General features: G+C 37.1%; 2 long non-coding RNA genes across 2 annotated transcripts; both read left to right on the top strand.

The window, feature by feature from the left end:
- The first annotated feature begins 6,027 nt into the window (after nucleotides 1-6,027).
- LOC147515192 (uncharacterized) lies at nucleotides 6,028-8,684 on the top strand. The gene is made up of 4 exons (XR_015213390.1): nucleotides 6,028-6,466; nucleotides 6,987-7,159; nucleotides 7,750-7,849; nucleotides 7,947-8,684. It is a non-coding gene; the product is annotated as an uncharacterized LOC147515192 (long non-coding RNA).
- A 175-nt stretch (nucleotides 8,685-8,859) lies between these two features.
- On the top strand, nucleotides 8,860-9,799 carry LOC147515191 (uncharacterized). Its single transcript, XR_015213389.1, has 2 exons — nucleotides 8,860-9,379; nucleotides 9,496-9,799. It is a non-coding gene; the product is annotated as an uncharacterized LOC147515191 (long non-coding RNA).
- The last annotated feature ends 14,369 nt before the right edge of the window (nucleotides 9,800-24,168 follow it).

Genomic DNA, 24,168 nt, shown 5'->3' with positions numbered 1-24,168 from the left:
TAAGGTGCAACCTGATGAGGTTGTATCCTCCACCCTTGCCAAGTCATTGCACGGAATGATCGAATAATACAATTGGTGGGTCTCACAATGTCGACCCCAACCCAATCCGTGAAATGGGCACAAAAAACAGGGAAGAAACATAGCATAATACGACAAATTAAAACAGACATAAGAAAGTACTTATGCCTCTCGCTATTGGCTCGAGCTAAACTAGACATTAGAGTCTAGGGAATATCATAGAGTGCACGTCCCCCAGCTAACGCAAGAATAATATCACAAGTTTCATCATTCACAGAAGAATAACGCCATTCCCCTCTAATGTTTAGCATGATCCAAAACATAACAGTGCCCACGTTCATAGACAGGCTACCAAGGGTGACGTTATAATCCCCTTGGTCTTCTATCCTAAAGATTTCTGCCCCCGTAATGCTCATGCAAATCCTCATAGTTATATATGTACATATTATCTACCAAATAGGCCCATGAGTCTTATATTTCAGCGGGCATAGCAAGTCCAAGCACAAAGGCTAGCAAGAACCTGGAAATTTCCATCAGTTCATCCCCGATGGTGATGGAGAACACTTGTTCTCCATCTGGTCTATCAAAGAACTTACAATTATCATAAAAATAAGATGTAAGTGCGGGAGAATAAAGTTCATCAGGACTTACCAATAGTGGCTCCCAGCCTACTAAAATGATCACTTCTCGAAACCACGCACCATAGGTGTCACTTTGGAACAAGTCTTCAAAAGACTGTTCCAGTATGATACGAGGGGATCTCATCACCAATCTACTCGCTGGAATAGCTGCAAACAATCCTAGAACAGCCCACAAAAAATCAAAATTTTTTGTGCCCACGGGGGTCAGGGCGCGGGGTGCGCTCAACCTATGCCTGGGTAGGGCGCGGGGTGTGCTCAGGATAAAAACTGGAATTCCAGTGTTTTGGGCACGGGTCACACTCAGGTTTGGGCTTGATAGGGCGCGGGTTACACTCTGAAGAAATTTTGACTGACAGTTCCTAGGGCGCAGGTGCGCTCCGAGTTGCTGAGTGCTGAAGTGAGAAGGAAATAAGAAGGAAAGCGTGGGTGTGAAAGGTGAGAGATGAAAGTGGGATGTAGTGTGGGTTGTGAGTGTAGAATGAAGGAAGTTTATATAGGTTGTGAGCTTCCAAAATGAATCGGCAAGTTGCCAAAAAGTTTTAAGGCAGTTGCCGGAAACAAAATATTTCCGAAACCGAAAACGGAAACAACCCATATTCTCTATTCCAAAACAAACCTAATATCTTTTAGGTTGAATTTAGGATAGTAACTGCCTAACTCGTTGAGATTTTATCCTACCACAATATCTACTCATAGCCATGCCCATATCGGCAACATTCCCAACAATCATCGCAAAATTATATAATAAATTTTGGATCATATAAAAATCATGCTAGACTAAATAATACCACCCCCAAACAATTCAGGAAGGTGGGATTAACAATAAAATCAAAGCACAATTTGAAAAAAACCAACTAATATTAAAATTCAAATTCAAATACAATTAACTACCAAATTCAAATTTAACTACTGAATTCAAAAAAACTTAATATCCGAACTAATAAAAACAATAAAAACAACTAAATAACATTGAAACAACAAATTTTTTGAAAACCTAGCCACGTGATGAAGATGGACCCTAAGATGGAGATTTGGCATGGGATGAAGATGGGGCCTGAGATGAAGAAGGGCCCGAGCCATCCGTCCTTTGATGACGACGCTCATGCCTCTCAGACTCATCTGAAACAGAAACCTCCAGGGGTGGCATGCATCGTAAAATCTCTACTTGGAATAGGCATTGTGCTTCCATTGCTGCCTTCATCTCTGACTTCAACTCTTTATAATGCGCATCGTGACGCTGAAGGAGTGTCCCCATGTTATACAAGAGATCATCCTGACCCTTTTCGAGGTTTTCAAAACTTGTCTGAAGGTTCTTTTGTTTTTTTCGAATTATAATCTGCTTATCCCGTACATCTTCACAAATAGCATAAATGCAACGCATGCCAATATGCAACACTGACATGCGTTCTGAATCAAACGTACACTTCTCCATGGCATCTTCATCCAAACATGTCATGTCCTCCATTTCCTCATCCGAATCAACCACCCTATCCTCCGGCAACATCCAAGTCTTTTGGATGCACTCCATATAAATAATTTCCTTTGAATACAATTTCAACATAGTCACCGGTTCTTGGTTCCCCCCAGATAACATTATCTTCGTAATTAAAGTAGGAAATGGTGCAATACTCTTCCCAACTCCTCTAATCATATTTATCAAAAACTCGAGGATATAGAATTCATACCTCTGCTCTTGCAATATCCAGATAACGTGCAGACATGTCAAACCGATGTCGCTCACTTTCTCCTTCCCAATGATGTTCTTACCAATCCACTGAGCTACAACTAGTTGGTTGGTTGGCAGAGATGACTGTCAAGCACAATTAGAATTCAAATTGTATTGACTCTCCATGAAAGTGTCATTCATCAATGCAGGAACTCTAGTATATTGGGATTCCTACACGGTGGCTTCGAGGTGGCGTTCAGGCGTAATGCCTAGAATCTCAGCCAACTTCTCTCTCGATAATTCTCTCCTAGTCCCAGTCACCTTCATGAAAATTTTCTGACCATCCAACTCTCTATTTTTATAGAATTGTTCGACCAAATCAGAGTGGTAGAAATCATCTGTCGAGTACCACAACCTATTCCAATTCCTCCTAATCATCTCGTCACTAAAAAACGGCGTGAGGCGAGCGACAATAAAAACTTGTTCTGGCAAAATTCGTCATCATAGAGCCATTGGAGTTTTGAAACTAGTTGTGGGTTTGAATAAGGAAGAGAAAACAATGTGAAAAAAACCTTACTTAAAAAAAAATGATGGTGGTGGCGCGGTGGCGGCGCGGCAGTTTTTTTTTTTTTTTTTTTTGAATTCTTCTAATTTTTGGTGGGTGAAATTGTTGGGGATGGTGGTGGGAATGGTTTGGAGGAGATTTGGGGTAGGCTTGTATTGTGGGCGTGCGTGTATTTAAGTTTTTTTTTTAATTTTTAGTTAGGGTTTTGAATTTGATAATGGCGGAATTGGAAAGAGGAAGAAGAAGAACGCGATGCGTTCTTGGTTCACACTGTTGACTTGGGCCCAAGCCTAATTCACTGTCCAAATTTTTTTGATTTTTAGCGCAACTTCAAACTAAAATTGTCGCTTCGTTACCAGTCCGATTTTTGTGAATGAGCTATGGAAATGATCAAGAGAGAATTTCCAATCCAATGATCCATAAAACACTCTATTTCTACCGTGGGTGACATATAAGAAGATGGGAAATGCCTCAAAGTGCGTGCATAATGTAAGTTAGGCGAACAAATGAAATCTAAATTCATAGATAATGTCAGCCTGAATCGAAATACGATTAAACGGTCTAAGCAACACAAATTAAAAATTGAACAATCCAGCATGGAAAAATGAACACCCCACCCCCAAACAAATTTTAGACAACAGAGTTTAGAAAATTTGTTTTTAAAAGTGGGTCTTTTAAAGTCAGATTCCCGAGACTTCCCAAATTAATATTTTTATGATTTAGAATTTTTAAAATTTTTATACATGATGTTTACTATAAGAAAAATGAAAAACAATAAATACATAATTCACACCATAGAAGAACATGACTTAAAAACCGAGAAAACATGCAAGAGTGGAAAACATGAATTATGTTACATATGGACTTAGGATCTGGTACTTACAACCACACACTCCATAGGGAGGGCTCGGTTACCTGAATGATGCACTTACCAATATATGGAAATATAAGGAAGTACACCAACCAACAAAATGAGCCGTTTATAGTCAGATACTCGAGACTTTAACAAATAATTGGGTATATATATATATATATAAATATATATATATATATATATATATATATATATATATATATATATATATACCCTTCAGTTTTCCATATATTAACAACCTAAAGAGCTGTGGGTCTTTCCATAATTAAATAACATAGAATGCACCCCCAAATAGAATCAAGCACCAAGACTTTCTACAATGCAGCTTAGTGAAATGAAAGCGAAGTCTGATAGATCTAGAACGTAACCGAGCATGCACCTTCTTCTTTATCCTTGAATAAGAGCGTGTCAAAGTGAATGATCGTGAGAAAATGGATGTTTGTTGAAGATATGTTGGATATGGATAAGTTTTAGAAGTAAGGAATGGAAAAAAAATGAGAATGTGGGTTTAGCACAAAACTCATTCATGGTGTAGGTGGGAACTGTCTCAATTATGAAAATGAAGGTGTCAAGTGCCTTTCCCTTGGGAATTATTTATGTATTAAGAGGATTTAGAAAATCGTTAAGCACAGAAGAAACAAGAGGGTCAAGCGCAAACTCCAGGTTCCTTTGAAAAGGTAGAAGGTAGGGAATATTGGTGATGGAAGATGAATGAGTGTCAGCTAGAGCTCTCAGGTCTAGATCATTAGAAGCCTTGAGATATGCCAGACATTCCTCAATAGGTGGGTCAAAAGAATCACTGGGATAGAGGGTGAAAAATTCATCTTCCGTCATAGCGTCAAGGGATAAATGGATGTTGGCAGGGTGTGACTCGCGAGGTGGCAGGAAAGAGTTGCAAAAGAGTTGAAGGAAATCTTCCTCAATTTCATCTACGTCCAAGGAGTCCTTGTCGAAGTTGGAACTTCCAAAAGAAAGGAATTTGTGCATCTGGTCATCCGGAAACATGGTTTTGAAATAATCATGAGCTAAGCTCTCGATCATGCTAACCTCTCCATTGATATTTCATATCAGGAAACTGTTTGATCATTTTAAAAACATTGACCTCAACGGAAAGATGGCCAAAGGACAAGGACATCGAACCATCGCGGCAGTTTATAACCGCGTTGGCAATTGCCAAGAAAGGGCGCCCTAAAATGATCGGAACAGAGTCGTTAGTGACTTCTATATCAAGGATAACAAAATCCTTAGGATAGTAGAAATCCTAAACCTTAACCAACACATTTTCCACTACACCCTTAGGATACTTGATAGACCTATCAGCTAATTGCAATGTCATTGTTGTAGGTTGCATTTCCTGTAGACCTATTTGTTTATATAAATAATAAGGAAGTAAGTTAACACTCGCCCCCAGGTCTAATAAAGCAGTGGTCGTGTGAGTATCCCCTAAGGTGCATTGTACAGTAGGACGACCAGGGTCCTTGTACTTAACGATTCCATTATGTTTCGTTAAAGTTGGAAACTGTTCAGTTAAAAAGGCATCTTTAGAAATCTTTGTCTTACGCTTAGTAGTGCACAACTCTTTAAGAAACTTAGCATGGTGAGGTAACTTTTTAATCGCTTCAAGAAAAGGTAAGTTTATTGTTAGATTTTTAAAAACTTCCCTAATCTCGTCAAAATTTGTATCTTTGTTTAACATAGCTAATTTCTGAGGAAACGGTGGTTTCTCTCTATATTTAGCATATGGATCAACAGGATGGTTAACCTTGCTTTTCTGTTTCTTAGGCTGTGGTTTAACTGGTACCTCTACAGTGGTAGGATCTTCAGTTTCTATTTTGGTATCTAGTGTAATATCTGGTGTAGGGACTACTGGTGGAGTAACTATAGACATAGTTACTTTGTTATTAACCACTCTGCCTGAACGGAGAGTGTTGATAAAATTTAGCTCACCAACATTTTCATTATCCTTACTAGTATTACCGTTCACTTAAAAGGCTGTGTTTGTTATTTTAGGATTAGTTATTGCTTGTCCTGGAAACACACCCACTACACCATAAGGGCCAATTTGTAACAGACGATATTTTTTATTTCTAACAGATATATCCGTAACCAAATAACTAACGGATATAATTGTTACTTATCAAGTTTTCGTTAGTAAAACCGTAATAGAAAATGAACATATTAAATATATTAAATAAAAGGCAAAAAAATAAAGGATTAATTGTTCTACCCGACTAGAACTCTCTCAAACCCCGACTCTCTCCATGCTATTCAAATCCGGGTTCCAAATATATCACCAGGATTTGAAGATGAAGACGACGCATCTGGTTCGATCTTCGATTAAACCGGAGGTACACCGTTATTTCTCTTCCTCACTTGAAATTTTTTATACTTGTTGTATCTGATTTGAAAGTGAAACCTTTACGGCGTTGCTACTCTAACTTCGAGGTGGACGATGAGAGAAGGGTAAGAGAATTGTCAAGTCAATTTCTTTGCATCAGCCAATCGAACCAAGTTAGTTATTCTAGGGTTTCTTTTTCTTTTTCCCTTTTAATTTGCTAGCTTTAATTCAAGTTTTTTCCCCCATTATATTTAGCTTTTGCTTTTGGCCAGATTCCGTTTCTAATCCTTCTTTCAATTGCAGTCAACACAAATTTCAACTCTCGCTCTCTCTTCATTTCTTCTTCAAATTTCAAGCAAGACAGGTGAGAATTAGGGTAGTTTAAAAAGCATAACACCGTGACTGTACCATGAGCCCTGTTAAATGTTAATATGACTGTCAATTTTGGTAGTACTGTATGTTGTATGTTGGATCAGGAAATAAATTCCTTAACTTAAATTTTAATCAGACGTCTTTGTTTATGACGTGAATTTTTAGTGTTGGTTGATTTGTATCATTTGATTTAAGATTTTTCTCACACTTAATATATTTTCAAGTACTAAAAGTGTATGTGCCTTAGTCCCAATGTTTTAGCATGTAGCCATTATGCTAATTGACACTCTGTTGTTCAGATTAACATAATGGAGGATTTTATACTTTTGCATTTACTTCTGTTCAATATAGTTGTTAAAAGCTCAAACTGTCCATTTTGACGTCCTCCTTTTGAATTCCAAAGATTTAGTTTGGAAGTTCATGTCATCATCGTATTATATTTTCTTTGTGCTTTGACGTGAGCTATCCTGAAGTTGTCATGCTCAAAACTATATTTAATGTTTAGTCTGCAGGGTTTTAGAAAATATGCCACTTTATGATATTCTAAATGAGTTTCAGAAGGGTCACAGCCATATAGCTGTTGTTCTAAAGGATCTTTCTCACTCAAACAAGGTGATGCATGTGGAGCCTAAGCTGAATCGCAGAAAGCACAAGGTCCCATCTGTTAAAACTGTACATTTGGAAGGTGAGATGAAGAATAACTCTCTGTTCTCTTTTGCATGTGTGGTAGCTAGCTTGGTTGGTAAAGTCTTCACTGCTCAGATACATTGTTCGCGCACCCTTCACTCTTGTTTGCTCTTCCTCGCTAGTTTATAGTGACTTTTGTCCGAAGAAGTAGAAATACATAAATAATGTTAATTTTCAGTTATCTCGGTTATTGGGACTCCGTCTAACCTTTGGAATGTGATATTATATGTTAAAGGATATATTATTTGAGGAAGGGAATGATAAATATTTGGTCTCATGTAAAATCTAGTACTTTCATCTTTAAATTGTTTATGGGGAATTGGCGTGAAGTGAAGTGTCAAATCACAAAATCTACTTCAAAGTGATCTAGTGGTACTTGTGATCTCAAACGCCTGTGTGAAATTTTATTAGTTGGCAGAGTGAAAGATAACCAAGTCCATGGTAACCTATTAATGTGACAAAGCCGTCCATTGAAATTTTGGTGCAAGTTATATTCCTGGGAGATTTAATCTGTTGGATTATTACACTTGTTTACATTTGAGATTCAATAGCATGATCTAAGATTTTAATAGATCTTTTATGTTTTAGGAGAAGAAGATTGTACATCCAACATTTTCTGTTGAGCATATCTTTGGAGGAAGTAGGTTCCATTGTGGCTGTATTTGGTCTTGGCACTGTTGGTCTTGCAGTAAGTCAAACACTGTTTCATATTACCTTCTAATACTACACAGGCTATAGTTAGTGTTATTTATTCTTTATTTCTTTGTTTGTTTGTAATCTAGTAGGTTGCAGAAGGTGCAAAAGCAGTCGGTGCTTCACGTATCATTGGTTTTTGCTTCTTTCAGAATGATCATGATCCATCAAATTAGTGGCAGAGACACCATGCAAGTTGCTCTGTTTTCTTCTCTCAGATGTGGTGTTCCTACTGGTGAGCATTCTATCCAGTTCTAATGTTTTACTTTGGATATATAGAGTCTTCTTTTTGACCTCCAATATGTTTTAAAGCTTAAATGAGCATAAATTAATACATAAATCTGAGCCAATTCTTCTTACAAAGAACAAAATTCCAGGTCATTGTCGAAATCAGAAAAGCAAGAAGGTTCTCATTTGTGATTGATTAGGTTTAATAAGTTGTAGAAAAAAAAAGCATAACAAAGTGTATCTGGACCCCGTTATGTTGGAAGTTGGAACTAGGAATCTGGTTGTAGGTGCTTACAAAGGACATAATTGATTTCCAAACGTGAATGTCAAACTTGTTGTCAGCTACGTTCAGACCTTACCTTACCGAGACAGCCATAGAAAACTGCATAGGCCATATACTAACATATGTAGATGGTCATTTTTGGATGCCATGGTCTTTTGATAGGACCAGTGATGTAAGTTTCTTTAGATCCCAGAAATAAGAATGGAATTGAAACATGCTTTCTTGCATTTGTTTGGTTACAGAATCTAACAAATGAAGGTGTATCCTTTTCTAATTCCGATAATATAAGTTTCTTTGTAATGCTGTTTCTTTGTAATTTTACGACTATTTCATGTATTTTTTTCAAATTGCTTAATTGGTATCATCTTGGGGATGCATCCGCTACTCTGTCATTGACCTCTCTTGCGTACTCCATTGAAGCCATATCCAAAACTGTCAAGGGAAAAGAATATGCCCACCATGAAATGTTGAAACTTCATGGATTTCTGGAATAAGGTAGGCTTTCACATCTGTTTTGTTTTAGGAGACAATACATAATGTTAGTTGCAAACTTGCAATGTTATTGGATTGGGTTTGGATTCCAACAATTTCCTTAAGAGTGTTGATTTAGACCTTGTGCTTCTGTTTTAATAATTAGAGATATATTAGGAATTTCCATAATCCCATCCCATCCCCTAGTTTTTTATTACTTAATGTCGATTTTCTTGATTTTATTGAACCAGTAATGTAAGTATTTAATCTAGTCAAGTATGAATAAAATCCTGCAATAACTTTGTCAGTTTTCAATTCAGTTATATAAACTTATAATCCATTTGATATCTACAAGTGGTCTAGTGAGAGTATCTGGCCGTGGTTATTCGATCTTGTTTGATGCCTTACTTTCTTATTGTTTTATTCTTGAAGGAGAAAATGGATATTTAGTCCAAACTTGCATATGCTTTTGGTAGTGAGATGTTTGAATGGACACAAAGACAATGCTCTCCTGAACTTTGTTCTACACTTGTAAAAAATAAGGTATTTTATTCAAACTGCCGATACTTTTTCCTCCATTATTAAATTACTGTTCATCTGCTAAAGAAACGAGTTGTTTGCTTCCATAGTATTAAAACCGATACATTATTGAAATGCAGGTTTCATCTCGAAATGAGTTTGAAAATGTTCAGGAGAATAATGAGGTGGGTTCACAGTATTTTACTCCTAGCAGAGAGGAGCCTCTTTCAGACGAAACAAAAAGTATAAATCACAAACAATGTAATGAGAGCACAGAGATGGATTCTTTTGCAAGTAGTTTACTTTGTGGATGAATAAAATACACTAGAAGTATTATTTGAAGTTCATCGTTGAGGTTGTAGTATATATATTTGTTAAATTATTTGAATGGTAGAGTTGGTGTAATTTGTGGATGAATATAAGTGGTTTTATATTGTTATTACTTGGTTGATTTTTATTTATTTTTTATAAAAGTTGTCTATTTCGTAAGATTTGGTAGAGTGTACAGTGGATGCCAATCCAAAGTCACATGGAGTATTGACTGATTCTTGTAGGGGGTGCAGGTATCCCCAAAATTAAAACTGATTTTTTTTTAAAAATATATCGACCATTAGTAACGGATATTTCCGTTACAAACAATAGTTAAGTAAATAGCCCGGTCCATTACTAACGGATATATCCGTTAGAAATGACAAATTTAATCGGCCACCAACAGTTAGCTATTTGTTACAAAAAAATTTAGTAACGGATATAACCGTTACTAAAATTATTATTAGTAACGGTTATATCCGTTACTAAATTTGGCCTAAGTGAGAGTGATGCCCCAGAGCTAACGGATATAACCGTTAGTAAAAATATAAGTAACGGATATAACCGTTAGTAAATGCCTTTTCTGGTGTAGTGACCTTTGGGTTGTACTTTCTCTTGTGCTAACTGCTGTAAGGAAAGTTGGATTGCATGTAAAATCTGTTGTTGGGTTTGCATAAAGGCATCAAAATGATCAGGTTGTGGAGGAGTGTTAGCTATAGGTTGTGTGATAGGAACTATGTCACGTTATTATTAATGGGTGGATTTTGATAGTTATTATTTAATGGCACGATTCCTCTATTAGCGTTATAATTATTATTGTTATAATTATTATAATTTCCTTGTCCTTGCCTTGGTTGAGCTTGGTTATAATTGTTTGCTTGCCTAACATTTGGGTTAAACAACCTTGGAGGTTGTTGATTATTTCGCCAACCGAAGTTCTGGTTTTGTCGCCAAGCTGCGTTAGGTTCGCTATTAATGGAACAAATATTATCTTGTTGTGATGTTTGTTGCTCGTAAACAAGAGGATAATAAGAGTCAGGATGCTCTGGACTCAAACGGAAATTACATAGATTGGAGTTGACATTCATGACGGGAATAGGCTTTTGTTGAACAGAAATAGCCTCTACCTTTTTAGTGAGAGATTCGATTAAATTTTTAAGTTCAGTATCGGGTTTCATCTCAAACATACCGGCGGTTTTAACTGTTGTAGAAGAACTAGCGAAATGGGAGATATCGTCACTACCCCCCAATTATTATTACGTTTAGTTTGATCTTCTAAAAATTTATAAGCCTCTGAGGCTCCCTTACTTAGGAAACTACCCCCATTCATTATGTCAAGGACTTCTTTATGGTGGTGTAGAAGTCCTTTGAAAAAGGCACAAACTAACGTGCCTTTCGCTAGGTTATGGTGTGGACACTTGATAAGAAGATCGGTGAAACGATTCCCAGTCTCTGAAAATGATTCATGAGGATTCTGTCGAAAGAAATGAATCTTGGAAAGTATTTCATCGGTCTTCAGTGGTGGGTAAAAATATTCCATAAATAGTTGAACAAGTTTGGCCCACTAGTCCATAGAATTAGGCGTTTGGGCAGTTAACCAAGACGCCGCCTTATCGGCTAAGGTGAAAGGAAACACCCTCAGTTTAATTTGTTCAGCACCAACCGTAGGATGGTGGAATGTAGCAAGGACTTGGTCAATCCTATGCATGTGCTGATAAGATTTTTCATGGTATAACCCATGAAAAACGGGTAACAAATTAAATATATTTGGGGAAATTCGAAAATCCCCCACTAGGTCTGATAGAACGATGCAAGATTTAGGGCTATCGTTCAAGACTTTGTAAAAGTCAGAGAGAGGAGACTCTCTTTCTTCAGCCATTATTTCAGGTGGTGTGTGTGGTATATTAGCTAGAGGCGTAGTGAGTGGTATACTAGAAAGGCGTGTTTGTTGACATTGCCGGTTGATTACGTTAGGCGTTTTTCTTCGGCCTGACCTTAATCTCATGCAAGGCTAAGACCAATCTTAACGAAACACAACAACACTCCAAACAATCCAGATATGCTAGTATGAACCTCTAACAGGAGATGTGAGGTGTGGAAGAAAAGAGTACCTGAATGCCTCCTTGCTTCGCTTATGAATAGCGTATTGTATACGCGTGCTCAGTGTATATAACAAGTTAGAACACTGAAAGCCTTGAAGAAATGGAAGTTTGAAACAAACCTGTGGAAATTGGGTAGTTTTAGCAGAGGGCGCGGGTGGCGCTCAGAATAGGCCTAGGTCGGGCGCGGGTCGCGCTCAGGTCAAACTGGAGCTCCAGGCGCTTCAGCGTGGGGGGCGTTCGAACTTACCCTTGGTAGGGCGTGGGTGGCGCTCAGGTAAAAAATCAAGTTCCAGGCACTTCAGCGCAGGGGGTGCTCGAGTTTTGCTTTGGCAAGGCGCGGGTCGTGCTCAGCTAAAAATTGGAGTTCCAGGCATTTAGGCGCAGGTGGCGCTCCAATTTAGCCTGCCTAGGGCGCGGGTCACGCTCCTTGTAATTTTGCAAAGAAAATTTCAGTGTTGAAATGGACAACCACATTTTGAATCAAACAAGGGTGGGTGGGTTATGGGACTTTGGAAGACTAACAATTCTAAAGAAAATAATACTAAAGGGAACTAAGATGGCAGCGGCGCCATTTGATAAACTTAAAATTAACAATTTGACTCATGAATAGAATGATAAAATTCCAACGAAAGTAAAACTAAAACTATACAAAGACTATATTTATCAAAAAAATTTCTACTCTCGATTCTATCGAAATAGATTTGGAGTAAAAGATTTGTTCCACTCCTAGGTCTTTAGTATTTACTATTTTCTAATATTATCAGTCCTAGCCAAAGTTAATGAGAGTAATGGTGGGAATTATACTACGATGTGAATTCAACTACAAGACACGAATAACGAAATGACTGAAAATACTAAGGTTTGAATCTAGATAAAGAATTAGGGGGGATTTAATCCACCTTGAATCCAACTTAATAAACTAGCATAGATTGTTGTAATCAAATTCTTACGTTCTTACGATAAGAATTGATTGTTTTAATCCCTAATCATTCATGGCAATCTCTACCAACTAATGACTAGCATGTGAGGAAGTTCTATCCATTCTCATGGCGAATCAACTACCTTCTAGAGTGGAATAGACTCTTACAACGATTCTATACTATACAATCAAGTTTTCATCAAGGCTTCATCAAACCCCTCTAATGGAGGTTTAGCCTTGATTCTTAAAACTATCATTTCTCATGGAATTCAAACAAGACATCATATAAATATTCTAATTTTAATAATATAAAGTCTCTAATCAATAATTCAAAACTAAACTAATAACTATGAAATGATTAACAACTAAGATCAAAATTAATTCTAATGAATTTAATAATTAAACTAGATTATAATTAACTAATTATGAAATAAAGACAACTAATTTATGAATTTAACAATACTAAAACTAAATAAAACTTTAATCAATAAACTAAATTGGAATGAAAATGAATACTTTATTATGAACTAATATTGATTCAAAAATAGTAATGTACTTGTTCTAATACCAATTAATTGAAAGTTAAAACTAGATCTAAAAACAATAATTGAAAACTAATTAATGGAATAAAACTTCAAAACTAGATATAGAATTCTCTCTAATGGCTACTTGCTACCTAACTAAGTATATCTTAAGAGTTAAGTCTTGTGTCTTGAAATGGAGGAGACCAGATCTATATTTTTGTGCATGGGCTGAGGAGCCATGTTTTGGGCCGGAAACTCGAGCCCAAAACCCAATATCTTCAGTCCAGAGGGCCTTTTTCTGCTGGATCTGACTTCAACAGACTTTTCATCCACTTTTGCTCCTTTGATTAGGTCAAGGTTTAGACCATTGGAAAGCTCTTTCCGAGCCGGTCGTTTTGACATAAGGTAGGCCTAATTGCGAGGCCTGAGTCCAAAGATACGGTCTTTGGAAGTTCTGCTAACTTTTGTGTACTATTTCTACTCTCGTTGACTTTGACTTTTCAGCTTTTGACCGGGCTTTACAAAGGCTTTTTCTCCTTGAATCTTGGCCTTTAATCACATAACTTCTTAGCAACCAACTCTTGCTCTTTTTTCTCGCCAAAGTGGCACATTTCTGAACATAATTGACTTCAATGCCTGAAATACATAAAAACACGTAATCAGTATTAACTCTTATTTATTACTTGCATAATTGGTCTAAAAGTATTATTGTTAAAGGGTTAAAACTACAGTTTTGGGCTTTTATCAGTTATTAGCACCTTGGTTGGGCCTCTGAAATGAGTTCATATTGTACTCTCCAATTGATGCATGTTGATAGTAAACAGGACATTCTAGAGTTACATGGGAAGTATCCGAACAGACTTTGCAGTATTGGCTAGCTTGCATGATTACGAGAGATTTAGCTTGAGACTTGTTGATCTTGGAGGGATTCATGGAGAACTGGTTGAATTTCTTACTTAGAGTTTCAATGTTGGTAGCCAGGCTGACCAATGTAAACTTCAGTTCTTGATCTGATTGTTCATGTGCTTAGTAACCAAATTGCTTTGGCTCCCCCTCCATGTTAGCTACATCCTCATTGCTAGTAGTCCATTGTTGTGTTTCTTCAGCTAAATTCTCGAGAAAGTTGTAAGCTTCCTCTTTATCCATTGATGTAAACTTGCCTTTGTGCATTGACTGTATCATTTGCTTGTTCATCATTGAGAGTCCTCGATAGAAAATTTGAGCCAGTATGCTCTTATCATAACCATGAGGTGGACATGAGACTAGCAGATTATTGAATTTCTCCTAGCTTTGATGATATTCTTCAGTCACCTTCCCTTTGAAATTGCTGATGGCTTGCTGCATGGCATCTGTCTTCTGGGGTAGGTAAAACTTGTTCATAAACTTCGTTATCAACTTCTCCCAGTTGTTGATTGAATTGATCGGTTGGGCAATTAACCATTCGAATGCTTTACCTTCGAGTGAGAGTGGCAAAATAATTAACTTGATACTCTCATCCCTGATATTCTGGTTTTTGAAAGTTCTTAGGACTGATAGAAATTTGTTCATGTGAACATATGGCTGAACATTGTCTGAACCAATGAACTTTGGAAGCATAGAGATTACTGATGCTCTAAGTTCAAACTAGTTAGATTCTGTCTCTGGAAAAACAATACTGCTGGGTGGGTCTCCAATGATTGGCGAATAGAAATCGCTCAGCTTCTTCCTCTGCTGTGCTTGCATAGGTGGGATAGCTTCAGGATTATTTAGGTCCACAACATCTCCATCATTGCGTGCGGCCATTGTATCAATCTTGTCTAGTATTCTTGTGAGTCGGTTGTTAAACCTTGTCCACTGTTGTCTTCTTACTGGACGACGATTGGGATGACGGGGCAAACACTAGAAAATGCTATGCAAAGATGACGAAAAACTATCATACTATGCTTGAATGCAATTAAACTAATATGCAACTATTCTAAATTATACTAATATGCAAAACTACTTTCCTTCAACTGGGTTGGGCTTTGCAGCTAGTATCTCACCCGTTGTCTAAAGTTGTCTCTTCTAGGGTTATAGTGAATCACTTGGATTGCTTAAGTACCACGGCCCATAGACGATAGTCTGTTTGTCAAGATTCAGACAAGAAACACTAGAGTTTGATATTTCACTGTGTTGGCTTACAACTTCAATTGTTGAAAAGGTCCTAAATGCAATTATACTAAAAAGCAATAATACTAAACTACGATGCAATTATACTAAGAATGAAATAAAAAGAATGAAGATTCGACTAACCTGGATGGTAGATCTTGTCTTCAAGATGTCCTTCAAGCTTCTTTCTTTCTTAAAAGGATGGATGATGCGGCTAAAATTAACTCAAAATCCAAAGTTCTAATCTTGAAAGAAAACGTTAAACATAAACAACTTAAAACGGCAGCGACGCCATTTGACACTTGCTCCTTTTTGTGCGTGAGATGGTATATGGATGATGTTGATAGATGATGGTCATTAAACAAAATAGAAGCGTATCAAAACATAATTATCCCTCAATAAGTAAAGGATGAGTAGGGTATCGTTCCACTTTTAAGTGTATGTTATATGAAGGACAGCACTGGAAAGGGGGGTTTGAGGGATTAAAAACTATGATTGTAGAGATTTTAGATTCTAATGTTAAACTAAACTAAACTGACTAAAGTATTGAGAATTTATAAGAGAGGGAATTCAAGAGATTAGAATCCACCGATGCTTTCGATCTGTGACCTTTTGCTTCATGGTTGTTGATAAGTGCTAAAAAAGTGCTATTTAACCCTCGATTATGCCTCTTGTTTAGCCATCTTAGTGGACTAATAGTATTTATAAGTTATATTTTATAATTCTACAGGAGAAAAAGTGAGTTTTGTGGAATATTAGAGAAGAAGGGGTAAAACGGAGCAATTCGGAGCATTAAGGATCACATGGGAAGCCCGTGGACAATCATGGAGAAGGCCAAGGAATTGAAGCTATTAAAGATGCGACTTAGACCAATTTTAAAGCCTATTTGGAAGCCCGAGGCCAAAGGATTCGTTGCTTGGACCAAAGCTCGCAAAAGAGGATAGAAGGATAGAGCAGAAGAGACAAAATAGGCTAACTTGTCTGGGACGCATGGATCAAGCGTCCAGACGCATTGATTGCGTCTGAGATGCATAAATAGTGCATCCAGACGCATGGATTGACAATGTAGCCAATTTCTTCTCAGTTTTAGAGACGAAGTTGGACTCTGAAAGAAGTCTATTTGTATTAGGAAACAAATGACGGTTTGGAATGCTTCTAGAGCTCATTGTAACCTCTATGAATAGAGGACCTAAGTGCCTCATGTAATCTGCCAATTCACTTATACTCTTGTCTCTAGAACTTGAGGCAGAGAGAGATTAATAATAAAAGATCGGTTTTAACTAGCTGAGTCTTAATAAATTAGTCTTTATAGTCTTATGTTCTTTGACTCTTCTTCTTCTTCTCGTTCTTCGTGTTCTTCCTTCTTTATGGAAGGCTAATCTTCTCATTCAAGGGAGGAGATGAAGCCAGTGCTTAAGGTTTAATGATTCTTCTGGTTCATGGTGTTCTTCAATCAGGTTAGTTCTTTATTTTTTAGTTATTAGTTCCATTGCCCACACAAGGGGATGGAAGTATAGAATAGGGTTTATGTTTTGCAATATTAATATCATGTTAGTGTTCTTTACTTTTCTTCTAGTAGTATAATTCTTTAAAGTTAGGGAAATATTCTTTGTGTTTCCTTAGAAGGGGTAGCTCAGGGAGTGGCTGCCTAGGGGAAGTATTCTTTGTGTTTGCCTTAAGTGGTGATTCATTGAATGGCCGCCCTATATGAAGTACTCCTTGATGTTGCTCTTGGTAATACATTGAATGGCTACCCGAGCTTTCATAAAAGGAAAGAAGATATTAATAGCATAAACATAGGAACAACCTTAAGTAGAGTTAATTGTTAACGATGTTTTAGATCGAGGGGCATCGACACTCGCTCGATTGCCTAATTGTAGTCTACATGTAAGAACAACCATGAAGCAGAAGGTCATAGATTAAAAGTATTGGTGGATTCTAATCTCTTGAATTCCCTCTCTTATAAATTCTCAATAGTTTAGTTAATTTAGTTTAGTTTAGCATTAGAATCTAAAATCTCTACAATCATAGTTTTTAATCCCTTAAACCCCTTTCCAGTCCTGTCCTTCACATAACATACACTTAAAAGTGGAATGATACCCTACTCATCCTTTACTTATTGTGAGATAATTAGGTTTCGATACGCTTCTGGTTTGTTCAACGACCATACACCATCTACATACACAAAAAGAGGCAAGGTCAAATGGCGCCGTTGCCGTTTTAAGTTGTTTATGTTTAACGTTTTCTTTCAAGATTAGAATTTTGGATCTTGAGGTAATTTTAGCTGCATCATCCATCCTTTTGAGAAAGAAAGAAGCTTGAAGGACATCTCAAAGACAAGATCTACCATCCAGGTTAGTCGAATCTTCATCCTTTTTATCTCATTCTTTGTATAGTTGCATCATACTTTAGTTTTATTGCTTTCTTAGTATAGTTGAATCGTAGTTTAGTTTTATTACTTTCTAGTATAATTGCATTTATGACCTTTTCAACAATTGAAGTTGTAAGTCAACACAGCGAAACATCAAACTCTAGTGTTTCTTGTTTAAATCTTGACAAACAGACTATCGTCTGTGGGCCGTGGTACTTAAGCAATCCAAGTGATTCACCATAACCCTAGAAGAGACAGCTTTAGACAACGGGCGAGATACTAGCTGCAAAGCCCAACCCAGTTAAAGGAAAGTAGTTTTGCATATTAGTATAATTTAGAATAGTTGCATATTAGTTTAATTGCATTCATGCATAGTAGGATAGTTTTTCATCATTTTCGCATAGCAAGAATACTAGACAAGATTGATACAATGGCCGAATGCAATGATGGAGGTGTTACGAAACCGAATAATCCTGAAGCTATCCCACCCATGCAAGCACAACAGAGGAAGAAGCTGAGCAATTTCTATTCGCCAATTATTGGAGACCCACCCAGCAGTATTGTTTTTCCAGAGACAGAATCTAACCAGTTTGAACTTAGAGCATCAGTAATCTCTATGCTTCCAAAGTTTAATGGTTTAGACAATGTTCAGCCATATGTTCACATGAATAGATTTCAATTAGTCCTCAGAACTTTCAGGAACAAGAATATCAAAGATGAGAGTATCAAGTTGATTCTTTTTCCGCTCTCACTCGAAGGTAAAGCCTCCGAATGGTTAACTGCACAGCCGATCAATTCAATAGACAACTGGGAGAAGTTGAGAACAAAGTTTATGAATAAGTTCTACCCACCCCAGAAGACAGATGCCATGCAGCAAGCTATCAGCAATTTCAAAGAAAAAGTGACTGATGAATATCATCAAAGCTAGGAGAAATTCAATAATTTGCTAGTCTCATGTCCACATCATGGATATGACAAGAGCACACTGGCTCATTTTTTCTATCAAAGACTCTCGATGATGAACAAGCAGATGATACAGTCAATGCACAAAGGCAAATTTACATCAATAGATGGAGAGGAAGTTTACAACTTTCTCGAGAATTTAGCTAAAGAAACACAATAATGGACTACTAGCAACGAGGATGTAGCTAGAATGGAGGGGGAGCCAAAGCAATTTGGTTAACAAGCACATGAACAATCAGATCAAGAACTGAAGTCTACATTGGCCAGCCTGGCCACCAGCATTGAATCTCTGAGTAAGAAATTCAACCAGTTCTCTATGAATCCCTCCAAGATCAACAAGTCTCAAGCTAAATCTCTCCCAATCATGCAAGCTAGCCAATACTGCGAAGTCTGTTCAAACACTTCCCATGCAACTCTAGAATGTCTTGGTTACTATCAACATGCATCAGTTGGAGAGTATAATGTGGACTCATTTCAGAGGCCCAACCAAGGTGGTAATAACTTTCAAGGCTATTATTGGAGACAGAACGCTGGACCCCCAGGTTCTCAAGATCAAAGTTATATTCCACAGACAAGTCAAGCTTCACAGTTGGTCCCTCAACAATAATTATACTCTCAACAGAATTCCAATATAAGTGGAGAGTTAGTGCTTGATCCTAGGAGAAATTATGCCACACCTGCCAACCTGGAGAATGCAATTATTTTGCTATCACAGAAAAATCAGAAGTTTGAAAGTGTTCTAGAGTTTCTTGCATAGTCTCAGCTCAATCTCTAGCAATCTCAGGAAAGTCAATGTTCTAGAATGGAGTCTCTAGAGGCTAAGATCGACCAACTCACTACTACTTTGTCTGTAAAGACACAAGCCACTCAACCTAGCTTATTGGAACCAATATCAAGGAGTAAAGATGTATGCCACATTGGGACAACTTCTAATACTGATCACCTCCATGATCAGGTCAGCTCAGTTACTACTCTTAGATCAGGATTGAAGATAGACAACAAGGTTGACTTACCTTCTCATGATGACATTGCTACAGAGCAATCGGTCAAAATTTCAAATGAAGTTCAAAAGGAAGTGGGGGAAATCCTTTCCACTCCCATTTGTCAAGATGACCAAGACAAGATACGTAAGAATGCCAAAGAGAAAGAAGAGCAAACACATGCTGATGTGTTTGTACCAAAGGCACCTTTTCCTATATTTTTTGCTCAAAGCAAAAAGGATAAGCAATTTTTAGAGATGAAGGAGGCATTTGAGAAAGATAACATCAATATCCCCTTTCTCAAAGCAATCAAGCAGTTGCCATCATATGCCAAATTCTTGAAGGATGCATGCAACATAAAGAGAAGTACTAATGTTCCAAAGCGAGCGTTTCTAGCTGGACAAACAACATCTATTATCCATCAGCAAGCTCCAGTCAAGCTCAAAGATCTAGGAAGTCCTACAATATCAAGCAAGATAGGAGAAAAACTTATGGGTAATGCTATTTTAAATCTTGGTGCTAGTGTTAATCTCTTGCCATATCATGTGTACCAAGCGTTGGGCCTGGAGAACCTAAAGCCTACACAAGTCAAATTGAAGTTAGCTGACCGCTCTACCAAGATTCCCAGAGGCATAGTTGAGAATGTTCTTGTTCAAGTAGCTGATTTCTACTATCCAGTGGATTTCATTGTGATAGACACCAAGGAGGCCTTTGATAAAATTCCAATTATTCTAGGCCGACCTTTCCTCGCTATCGCAAAAGCTTTGATAAATTGTCATAACGGTGAAATGAAGATCAACTTTGGTAAGATGTCCATGGACATAAATATCTTTCACCTGTTGCATAAGGATTGTGATGACGCCAAAGGTGGAGAGGTGTACTTCCTTTCCATTCGAAGATACAATTGAGAGTGCTCAATCTACAGAAAACTGTGATGAACCTGAGAACCCAACCACAGAGGCATTGCTAGACATGTTCTTGTAATCTTTACAGAAAATTCAGGATTTAAGTGAGCAGAATGGAAAATTGGCAGAGAGAGTATCATATCTTGAGAAGATGAACTCTACATTTAAGGATGAACAACAGACTTCTTCCCAGAAAAATCAGTTACTAGAGAATCAGCTTAAAGAAGTTTTGGAAAAACAACAGAATCTAGATACTGAAATGAGTCTTTTAAAGCAGAAAGTGGACCATATTGATAAGAAGCATTGCACTATTGAAGCTTCTTCTACACCATCATTATCTGAATGAGAGAAGTATGTGAACCAGTCTACTGCCCACCTTGAGCGCAGTCAGCCAGACATCCATTATCATCACTGTGGTGGTAAAGGGCACATCAGATACTATTGTCCTGTTAGAAAGAAAGATTTTCATCAATCTTCTACACAGAGGAACCACAAGGCCTATTACACAATCATCAGACCTGATATAGTTCAAGGTAGAGAAGCAATTTCACCAGCAATCTTTCCGGCATATCAAGGAATATTTTTGACAACCCACAAGGTGAGACCTCCTTGTCCTCCAAACATTCATCAGATTTGGGTAAGAAAATCTGATCTCCTCACTCCAAATTGATAATGCATGATATATAGTCTTAGGGATCTGACTTAAAAAGACCTAACAAAAAAAAAAAAAAAAAAAACTTGGTAAAAGGAAATGTTCTTATTTTTGGGATTAATTTTGATATTCGGCATCAATGGTAACATCTTCCCTTTTTCTCATTCTTTTCATTTACTTAATTTCTATACATTGAGGACAATATATATGTTAAGTTGGGGGAGGGTGTACTTGAGAAATGAATTTCGAAAATTAGTTTTCAAAAACAAAAATTTTTTTGTTTCTATATCAGTAGCATGAGAAAAATGAATTTTAATGACGAGTCTGGGATATAGATTCTATACTGCTTAGTGTTGAGTTTGATAGATAGTTGATATTATTGATTTCATTACCGCTTAGACTATTTATTATGCTCGGACATAGTTCTTGTTGATATAATTCTTTATCAAGGCACCACCACCATAATACTTGGTCAGTTTTGTGTACTTTTGCTAGAAGAGAGATTTAAACCCCTAGTAAACTGGAAGTAGAATTTTTAGACTTAGCCCGTAAGACTTGAGCTTTATACCCATTCTTTGGAGAGCTCTTATGAAAAATCCGAGTCTTAGTGACTCAACATCTTTTAGTTCTTTATGTCGTTGTAATATAGTCTCATTATTTGTTGATTTGGTTAATCATGAAGTGACATCAACTGGGGAGATAGCCATTAGGTTTTGTAGTCTATTCGAAACAGAGTATCATACTGATAAGTTAAGTAGTGAACCCATTCAGCCTTTATCCCACCTAGTAGGACCATCATGTTAAACCCTTTTGAGCCTTACAATAAGCCATTTTCTTTCATAAAACCATTTACCCTTTACCCAACTCTAGACAAGGAGTATATCCAAAATCTTTATCAATCATACCCATATGTTTCTGAGAATACGAGGGGCATAAAGAGGAAGAAATAGCATAAAAGGAAGATTACAAGGAAATACCAGAGAGATATAATGAAGACCATCATTCTGTTCTAAGTGAAAGAAGCTAGTGGAAAACAAGCATATCCAGTACTAATCAAGGATATACCACTGAGCTAAACTAAAAAAAAAAAAAAAAAAAAAAAAAGTTGAACAGAATGGATGGAAAAGCTAAGACAAAGGAAGAATTTTCTCCGTAATACAGAATTTGAAGAAATCTTCCAAAGAATGAAGCAACCCTTAGTGTTTTCCAGAAATAACCTTTGAATCCTTTTTATCTTTCCTTCATAAACCAATACCCAAGCCAAGTTACAACCCATGACTTATCACTACAGTATGGTACAAAGTCTAGAATAGGTGAAAGGACCCAACACTTCATATGTGATTGACATTCTTTCCATGAGACTATTGTCATCTAGAAGTCTATTTTTCAAGGTAGTATGTGGGATGTTCATATGCATTATTCATTTCCCCACATACATGAGGTAAAATAGTATACCATCTTCTAAGATATTCTTTTCTGAGAGTATGACTAGTGAGGATTGAAAGTCGAGATTATCTGTCTAAAGGTAAACTAGGGATTCCATTTCTTGGATAGGAGAGTATAGGAGATTGACTAAGTACACACATAAGCCTTGATTGAGAATTTTGTCAATTTTTACAATCTCCCATCATAATCTATGAGTCTTTGCAGCAATGTAGTCAGCAATGGAGACCGTCTGTTAGAGTAAGCACTAAGTGGGTAAGGAATTTCTCTCTCTGAAAAATACTATCATTCTTGAACATGCTATTGATTGATTTTGTGGGTATATCACCTGAAAACCCTCACGAGACTATAACTCGTCCTTTTTGGGGAACTTAAAGGTTTAAAGCCTTGTTGCATATGGTAAATGCAATCGCGATGCCTACGAAAATGAGTTAGGATTTTATTTTTGTTATTAGGATGTGATTTTGATCACTTATCAATTTTTTATTTTATTTGCTAAGAGACTAGCAAAAGGCTAGTTGGGAGTTGTGATAAGTGCTCAAAAAGTGCTATTTAACCCTCGATTATGCCTCTTGTTTAGCCATCTTAATGGACTAATAGTGTTTATAAGTTATGTTTTATGATTCTACAGGAGAAAAAGTGAGTTTTGTGGAATATTAGAGAAAAAGGGGTAAAACGGAGCAATTCGGAGCATTAAAGATCACATGGGAAGCCCGTGGACAATCATAGAGAAGGACAAGGAATTGAAGTTATTAAAGATGCGACTTGGACCTATTTTAAAGCCTATTTGGAAGCCTAAGGCCAAAGGATTCGTTACTTAGACCAAAGCCCGCAAAAGAGGATAGAAGGATAGAGCAGAAGAGACAAAATAGGCTAACGCGTCTGGGACGCATGGATCGAGCGTCCAGACGCATTGATTGCATCTGAGACACATGAATAGTGCATCCAGACGCATGGATCAACACTGTAGCCAATTTCTTCTCTGTTTTGGAGATGAAGTTGGACTCTGAAAGAAGTCTATTTGTACTAGGAAACAAATGACGGTTTGGAATGCTTCTAGAGCTCATTGTAACCTCTATAAATAGAGGACCTAAGTGTCTCATGTAATCTGCCAATTCCCTTATACTCTTGTCCCCAGAACTTGAGGCAGAGAGAGATTAATAATAAAAGATCGGCTCTTCTTCTTCTCGTTTTTTGTGTTCTTCTTTTTTTATGGAAGACTAATCTTCTCCTTCAAGGGAGGAGATGAAGCCAGTGCTTAAGGTTTAATGATTCTTCTGGTTCATGGTGTTCTTTAATCAGGTTAGTTCTTTATGTTTTTAGTTATTAGTTCCATTGCCCACACCAGGGGATGGAAGTATAGAATTGGGTTTATGTTTTGTAATATTAATATCATGCTAGTGTTCTTTACTTTTCTTCTAGTAGTATAATTCTTTAGAGTTAGGGAAGTATTCTTTGTGTTGCCTTAGAAGGGGTAGCTCAGGGAGTGGCTGCCTAGGGGAAGTATTTTTTGTGTTT

The sequence above is a fragment of the Coptis chinensis genome, chromosome 2, assembly GCF_015680905.1.
Source record: "Coptis chinensis isolate HL-2020 chromosome 2, ASM1568090v1, whole genome shotgun sequence".
Taxonomy (NCBI): Eukaryota; Viridiplantae; Streptophyta; class Magnoliopsida; order Ranunculales; family Ranunculaceae; genus Coptis; species Coptis chinensis.
The sequence above is the reverse complement of the archived record's forward strand: the minus strand, read 5'-3'. Positions and strand labels throughout refer to the sequence as shown.